Below are 9,115 nucleotides of genomic sequence, written 5' to 3' on the forward strand. Positions count from 1 at the left end.
CTGAGTAACGCCAGAAAATTGGAGGATTTTTACGCACAAATTTATCCGTGTGTCATCCGTATGGCTTCCGTATGGCGATTTTTTTTCTCGCAGGCTTGCAAAATGGACATATCATGGATCCACCGGCTCAAATATTCTTAAAAACATATATACAGATATATATATATATATATATATATGTGTCAGTGAGACATATATATATATAATTCAGCGCTAGATAGCAGAAAAGCCGGTAATTCAATTGCCGGCTTTTCCTATCTCCTTCACAAACCCGACAGGATATGAGACATGATTTACATACAGTAAACCATCTCATATCCCTTCTTTTATTACATATTCCTCTTTAGTAATGTAAGTGTCTTTGTGTCAAATTTGGGGTCTCTAGCTGTTAAATTAAAGGGTTAAATCCCGAAAAAAAATTGGCTCCCGCGCAATTTTCTCTGCCAGAGTGGGAAAGCCAGTGACTGAGGGCAGATATTAATAGCCTGGAGAGGGTCCATGGTTATTGACCCCCCTAGCTAAAAACATCTGCCCCCAGCCACCCCAGAAAAGGCACATCTGGAAGATGCGCCTATTCTGGAACTTAGCCTCTCTCTTACCACTCCCCTGTAGTGGTGGGATATGGGGTAATGAAGGGTTAATGCCACCTTGCTATTGTAAGGTGACATTAAGCCAGGCTAATAATGGAGAGACGTCAATTATGACACCTATCCATTATTTATCCAATAGTATGAAATGGTTAATAAAACACACACATTATTAAAAAGTATTTTAATGAAATAAAGACAGTATATCAGAAAAGAAAGTATGGCACTCACCCCTGGAGATGCTGTGATAAAGTCCTTTATTTGCTACAAACAGCAATCAGGTACATATGGAGAGGCGGCAGGACGTGAACAGGAGAGGGTGCGGGGAACCGGTAAGGACTACGGCCGTTTCGCGCAAGGCGCTTCAACGGGTCCAGGACCGCCACGTCCTGCCGCCTCTCCATATGTACCTGATTGCTGTTTGTAGCAAATAAAGGACTTTATCACAGCATCTCCAGGGGTGAGTGCCATACTTTCTTTTCTGATATACTGTCAGTGAAGCCTTGGGTCCTCTGTGGATTGTTCTGTGAGCACCACCCCGAGCTGTTTTTTCTGGACAGTGTTGCAGCCGCCGCTGCCGCCGCTTTTTCATACACCTGTGAAGAGTTGTGGTTCTAGTGCCGCACGGCTACCATTCTTTGGTTTGGTTCTGAATGAAATAAAGACACATGGTGTTTTAATATTTTATTATACTCTTAATCCACCTAAAGACCCCTGTCACCTGAAACAAAGTTAAAAAAACAAACAACAATATTCCATACCTTCCATCGTTACAGTCTTGTCCCACGCTGTAAATTCATCTGAAGGGGTTAAATCATTTTACAGCGTAAAACTTGCTAGTGTGACATCGGCCTTACAGCGGAGACCGACTGTTAGTGTGTACTGACAAGGGGTCGACTGTTAGGGTATGTGCACACGTTGCGGATTCTCTGCGGATCCGCAGCATTTTTTGCAGTGCAGAAACGCTGCAGATCCGCAATTGATTTACAGTACAATGTAAATCAATGAGAAAAAAAATGCTGTGCACACTTTGCGGAAAATCCGCTGCGGTTTAAAAGAAGTAGCATGTCACTTCTTTTTTGTGAATCTGCAGCATTTTTGTACCCATTCCATTATAGAAAACCGCAGGGGTAAAAACCACAGCAAATCCGCAAGAAAACCGCAGCAAAAACGCACAAAAAACGCTGCGGAACCGCACAAAAAACGCGACAAATCCGCAGGTGCGTTTTCTGCCAGTAGAGGCAGAATGCGCACCAGAAATTCCTAAGCCTCATCCGCAACGTGTGTATATAGCCTTAGTGTGTACTGACAAGGTGCTCATGACCCCATTCTCCTGGGAGGAGGGAAGTGGAAGGACAGTTATGTGAGATGCATCGTAGGTGGCAGATGTAATTCCCCCAAAAATGATTTTATCTTTAGAATAGCACATACTGTACTAAGTGTAGGGAGCTGAGTGATGTCAGACAGCAACATTGATGGGTACCCATAACAGCAACAAAGCCTAGAACTCAGGGACAGAAACCAGGATAGGACAGCAAGTGACCAAGACAGGTGGGCAGTGTGATGCAGTGACCCCTGTCACAGGTAGAGGGCGCTGCATGGTCTCCTCAGAATACGTACGGAGGCGTATTGAGGCCATAGGAATGCATGGCAGTCGCAGGCTTGACTGTGATGATGAGACAAAGTCTGGCATTATCGTAAATGGCCAGTACGTGTCGCAGGGGAAGATACTCTGTGCTCTATGCCTGAACTAAGGTTGTTCTGGGACCTGTAGTCCCACAAGTATTGGTGTAGCTTTAAAGGGAGGCTTGCAGGGTTAGTCAGAGAGCTGGGCGGGTCTGGCTAACGACACACACCTCCCACCTATGGAAGTGGTTACAAGTATGTAATGTGACCAGGGTGTGGGACACGTGGTTCTGAGTGTATGGACCTGAATGGTTCTTGGCTGTAAGGTCCTGTGAGAGGAAAGGCCTGAGTGTTGGGAGGTCCAGAGTATGGACCGGATCCCTGAAGAGCACCTGGTGAGGCCGTGATCCTGAGTGGCCTGTGTTGAGAGGTAGTGTGTGTGGACCGGATCCATGAAGAGCACGAGATGAGGCATGGATCTGCAGAGCTGGTGACGGCTACTCCGTTGGGGAAGCTACCATCCTTTGGTGGGTATGGAACTGACTGATGTGTGCCTGCCAGGCAAGTTGGTGATCCCCGTAAGGCAGCTTCTCCGGAGGATAGGACCCATGTGATGTCAGCTGGCGAAAACCTGCAACGCTGTCAAGCAGGTAACCCAGACTGTGTGTACTGGACTCTTCCGAGTAGGGTCACAGTCTTGATGGGAGTAGAACCATATTATGAACACTTACTTTGTTTTCCTGGATCTGAGGGCTGTTATTTTGTGTTTGTACAGCTGGGGCTTATGGAGTAATAAACCCAGTTGAAATTTTGAAGAAAATACAGTCCTACTGTGTGTTTTATCGCTGCCAAGCGAGTATTCCCCAACCCATTAGTGATCGCTGCGTCACAGCAGCTAAGGTGGTTGTCCACTACTCAGAAAACCTTCTTAATCCCTGTTCCCCTCAGTAATATAATAACACCTATACTCACCTCCAATGCCATTCTAGCAGTGTAGGGACTAACTCTTGATCCCTGTGGCCAATCAGTACTAGCTTTATTCTCCTTTGGACAAATCAGACATCCAGAGGAAATGAAAGGTGCTGATGCTTTTTCCCTTCCTCTGGGTGTCAAATACGTCCAAAGAAACATCCACATGTCATGTGGTCATTCCTGAAGTAGTAACTCTGTACTTCGAAACCCGTAGAATAAACCACTACCTTTTCAACTATACCAGAATATACGTCTCAATACTTTCAGCAGGGCGGGAACCATCCACTAATTCCTTTTTCTTTGATGTCTAATGGTCACTTGCTGACCCGTGGATCTGCTGCAGCACGGACTGTCCAGCGTGGTACTCTGTGTCGGGACGGGGAGCGGAGCGCACTGCTCACCTAACTGCGTGCTTCCCTCCTTTCGCGCCAAACTCCTCTCCTGCGTGCACTTTTTCCTTATCTTTCTCCGCCCCCCCCCCACGAACAGTAGGAAGCTATACTAGGGCTTTCTCCAGGCAAAAGGAAGGTCTGCCTCACTAAAGCTTCCCCCCAGGAACAGTGGATTCAGCCTCTCTAGTTCTGGACCCGGCACACAGGTACCCGCTGTCTCGTCGTCCCCCTTACACTGGGAAAAAGCAGAGTGAAAAACAAAAACAGACAATCCCAAGGTCGTGAAGGGATTAATGGGTTTGAGGATGAGGGAACATATGATTCGATTTGTTTTGTTTTTAGAGATATAATTGCAATTTATTTTTTAGTCCCTATGGGGAACCTACCATTGTTTGATCGCTTATACTATATACTGTAATGCATCAGCGCCAAAATGGCGGACCGCGGCGGATCCGTCGCATCCGCCACTTTCTAGAATGGGCGTCTATGGGTGAAGGGTCCGTCGCGATCCATCATTTGGCGGATCCGTCGCCCCAATCCGCTTTTTTAATTGAGCATGCTCCAAAAAGTGGATACTTTGCCCAGACAACCCCAAAACTATATAAAGAGGACAGGTGGGCTTCATTCCCAAATGTGCCAGCCAGCAAGAGAGACCTTGCCAGCAAGGGAGACCCTGCCACCCAGAGAGGCCCTGCCACCCAGAGAGGCCCTGCCAGCCAGAGAGGCCCTGCCAGCAAGACCCTGCCAGCCAGAGAGGCCCTGCCAGCAAGACCCTGCCAGCAAGAGAGGCCCTGCCAGCCAGAGAGTCCCTGCCAGCAAGACCCTGCCAGCAGTAGAGGCCCTGCCAGCCAGAGAGGCCCTGCCAGCAAGACCGTGCCTGAGACAGCCATTTGAGTACTGCCATCCAGTATGAGTTCTGCGTGTGTGTGTGTGTGTGTGCGTGCGTGCGCCCGCCCTGTTTATATTTTTATTTTCATACTGTGCTGGTATTTTGAATAGCTGTGCCGTAACATGTGTTTTGTGTGTGTATAAATGTGTGATGTGTTCTGCATTTTTGTTATTTTTCATACTGTACTGGTATTTAAAATAAAGAACAGTGTAGCTCCTACTTTCCAAACAAAAAAAAATTAATTTAAAAAAATATAGTAATAAAAATTTCACAAAACTGTCCGTAGTCTCATTTCAAGATAAATTTAAAACTGGGTATACATGCAATAAAGGTTCTATATACAAATGCGGAATGCAAACCTTTGGTATAGAAAATGTTATCTGGTTTTAGAAAATACAAACTGTAGGGTAATCATAATTAACAATTTTGGGAACTGGTATTTTAATTTTGAATGAGGAACATTTTTTATAAGGTTAATACTTTGTTTAGGTGGGTTTACCAGCATGCGCATGGCGCATATCAAGTTTGAAGTACTTTTGGTGTTGCTTTCAAGGGATTTTTTTTTTTTTTGTGGGGAAACAGAAGGTGGAGGGTTTGGCAGCTTGTGCATCAAGCATATCTAGCATATCAAGTTTGAAGGTTAACAAATTTATTTATTTTTTTTGTGGTGGGGGAAATCAAAATGTAAGTTGGCATACCAATTCATAATCATTCTAATTAAAACTGTCTTTAAATTGGAAGATTTTAGAGGAACCAAGCAAGGGACTGACCCAAGACATACGCAGGCAGGCCCCCCAAGTTTTGAAAACAGATGTAAGTATAATTACCCGAAAGCGGCATCTATCCTTTTGTATAGTAGCTGAGAACTCTCTTTATACTTGCAGATTCTAGGGACCAAGAGGGACCCAAGACACGCGTAGGCAGGCACCCCAAGACCATAATGTCTTCTTCTGAGAGCCCCCCATCACATCATCAAACTGAGGTGTTTATTTTTGTTCTTCATAAATTTTTAATTTTGGTACAACTATGGTAATTGTATTTTAACCCTTTATGTCTTTATTCTGTTTTCACAGGAAGATGAAGCAGAATGGCTTACAGAAGGAGATGGACAGGGTGGAGAAATACAAGGAGCGGGAGCGCATACGAGGGGCGATCCAAAAGTAATGATAATCAATACTAAACACAATGAATATAGTCAAAAAATAAATTTATTTTTCTACATAGTCTCCTAACAAGTCTATACATTTAGTCCATCTCTTTTCTAAACTTAGAATTCCCTTTGAAAAAAATTCTTGATCTTGACCCTCAAAAAAATCCCCAACAGCGGTTATCACGTCGCTATTGTCGTTAAATTTCTTGCCCCGGAGGTGTTCCTTGAGCCGAGGAAAGAGAAAGAAGTCACTGGGGGCTAGATCTGTTGAATAGGGGGGGGGTGTTCCACCAGTTCAAAGCCCGCTTCTTGAATGGTAGCCATGGCAACAGCAGCTTTGTGATCCGGCACATTATCTTGGTGAAACAACACTCCAGCCCGCAGTTTGCCGCGCCTTTTCTCCTTGATAGCCTCCCGCAATCTTCTTATTTGTTCTGCGTAGTAGGAGCCTGTAATAGTGGCTCCCTTCTCTAAATAGTCCACCATAATTCCTTTAGCGTCCCAAAAAACGGACGCCATAACCTTCCCTGCTGAGCTTGACACTTTGAATTTCTTCGGCGTCGGTTCGTCGGCTCGTTTCCATGTCATCGATTGTTGTTTAGTTTCGGGATCAAAGTGGTGGATCCAGGTCTCGTCCATGGTCAAAAAACGTGACAAAAAATTTTCCTTGTCTGCTTGGAACTTTTCGAGATTTGCTATTGAAATGTCAACTCGTTTCTTCTTTTGTTCGTCGGTTAACATTTTTGGCACCCAACGCGCGGAGACCTTTCTCATATGCAATTCTTTTGCAAGGATTCTTTGAATACTGCCATATGAGATCCCTGTGACCTCAGCTACATGCCTGATAGTCACTCTTCGATCTGCCAATACAACTTCAACTTTTTTCACGTTTTCTTCATTGAGGGACGTGGATGGGCGTCCTTCACGATGTTCATTTTCCGTCGATGTTCTTCCCAGCTTAAATTCCTTGACCCAGCGTGCAACTGTGGAATATGGAGGAGAAGAGTCCCCCAATGTTTCCACCAAGTCACTGTGTATGTCTTTGGTAGTCATTTTTTTCAAGCAGAGGTATTTGATGACAGCTCTGAGCTCGTTTTTTTCCATTTTGATGTTCACTCCTCGGCAGTTCATATTCAAATGAATGTAGCTCCCAGGAATCGGGGTCTATTTAAGTAATTTTTTTTTCCTGGACTAGTGGGTACCTAAGAGAGAAGAAAACATTTTATTTTAATTGCTGTGTGCAATAGAAATAACCGATTATCATTACTTTTGGATCGCCCCTCGTAGTGTAAGTTTTGCAGAGACCGATCCTCACATACAACACACTACACCCAACACAAACATTCAGCACAGCACACACAATACATATGCCTCCATCCAAGCACATTATTTATTTATTTATTTTTATTAGTCTTCACAATCCGGGGCTCGACGTAGAGTTCCTCAAAGCACCTCCCATAGTCGTCGGAATGATAATCGCGGCGGTCACCGAAGAGTAAGTTCCTTTTTGGTTTGGTGTTTAGTAAACTGTAAAATTCATGTGGTGTAATCTTTCCCTTTTTATTCTTATTTTTTTGTTAGGCTTCACAGCGTCCTCCCTAACAGGCTGACGAAGAGGAGGGCATTGATGTGGACACCCTCATCCAAGCGGTACAAAGTTGGGAGCCGCTGTGGAACATGTCGGACCGCCGCCATGCTGACCAGTTAATCACCCGACGGCTATGGGAGGAAGTGTGCAGTGCTGTTCTGGATAACTGGGAGGAACTCAATGCTGGGGCCCAGGATCTAGCGCGTAAGTATTCACACTTCATTACCTTATGTTAGCATGATTTAATGTGTTGTATAGTAACCAATTTTTGCTTTCTCTTTCCAGGTAACAGGATTATTGTGCGGTGGCGGTCACTCAGGGATCGCATCAAGAGGGAATTCAATAAGGAGATGCAGGCCCTGAGTAGATCTAGAGGACGCAGGAGCAGGTACAAACATGCCAGAGCCCTGTCGTTCCTCTGGTCGACGCTGCTGAACAAAAGGTAAATATTCAACACCACATGTTTTCAGTCAAACTGTAAAAATGTGTAACCTTTAATTTTTTTTGGCAGCAAGGGCAATTGTAATATCAAGATACACATTTTTTTTTTCTTCTTCTTTAACAGCACTTTCTGCAGCACTCGGGAGCCTGCATCAGAGTTGCACCCCTCTGGAGCGATCTCTCAAGAGTCCGCCACCGGGGACCACGTCGACCCCTCTGTATCTGTACCTTCCCTTTTGTTTGATCCCTCAGCCCCATCCACCAGCGCTGGAGCAGCAGGGTGGACTTCGTCACTTGAAGCTGCAGGTGATGAGTTAGAGTTCCCTTTACCCCACCCCTCTGCCACTGCTGCAAAATCTAGACCACCTTTGGGGTCAGGACGGCAGTGCCAGAGAGGTCAGGAAAGGATCTATGCGCCTGATTTTTTGCATCTGAATGCATCCTTCCAGAGTGCCATCAAGCTTTTGAGTGAGCAAACGTCTGCTGGGTACAATATGCTTAACAAAAGCATACTTGAACTCAGCAGTCATCTGGATAGGATGCAATCAGATGCAAACCAGTCACCAAGACACTGTTTTTTTCAGTCGGTTCTCAGGCACATGGAAAATCTAACTCCTGACCTGCAGATGCATGTGATGCAAGGCTGCCACACTGCTCTAGTGCAGGTGATGTCCCAAATCCCTCCACCTACCCTTCATGTTTCAACACCTTTCCCCTCTCAAGCCACCGTCTATCCTCCCGTCCGTCCTCCTCCCGTCCATTCTACTCCTTCGCCATTCCTTCCTTCCCCCTTAGTCTTTCCCAGATTTTACCTTCCCCTTTCCATTCTTCCCCTTTAACTTCACCGTTCCCGATCCAACCAACACCTTCATACCTCCCACAAACCACATCTGCACCTCAACTCTCTGCCCAACCTCATGTTTTCACCACCCATTACACTTCTGTTCCTCCCTGTGATGTCCTGTCCCCCACTCTCGACGTGGTCCGCCCTGTCAGCCCCTCCGCTACTATCTCCACCCCAAATTATGAGAACTTGTAAATAAATAAACTTTTTTTGGTTTAAAAACAATTTTATTGTCTTTCCTTTTTTTTGTTGTTAAAACTGTATTAAAGCCACCAAGGTTATGGTAATAGTAACAGTAGAAAATGTGTAAAGGGGTACCAGTTCAAAACAAACGATACTGTGAGGTAAAAGTCCAAAGGTTTGGTCACAAAACAAAATACATGGTATATTTACAAGTGTGAAAACAAAAATTTTTTTTACACCATTTCATACTGCCAGACAACTGATCCTTGAGGAGACATGAAGTAGTCTGCAAAATTGTCCCGCATTCTGGAGACTGCTACTGGACTGCGAAAACTTGTGTTGTGGTAATCCCTGTCATGATTCCAATGGCAGGGAATCACAAAAGGACAAGCACCAACGAGCTCTAGGGTGATGGAACCTGAGCTGACCGCGACCCTAAAACT

The sequence above is a fragment of the Ranitomeya imitator genome, chromosome 1, assembly GCF_032444005.1.
Source record: "Ranitomeya imitator isolate aRanImi1 chromosome 1, aRanImi1.pri, whole genome shotgun sequence".
NCBI classification, from domain to species: Eukaryota; Metazoa; Chordata; class Amphibia; order Anura; family Dendrobatidae; genus Ranitomeya; species Ranitomeya imitator.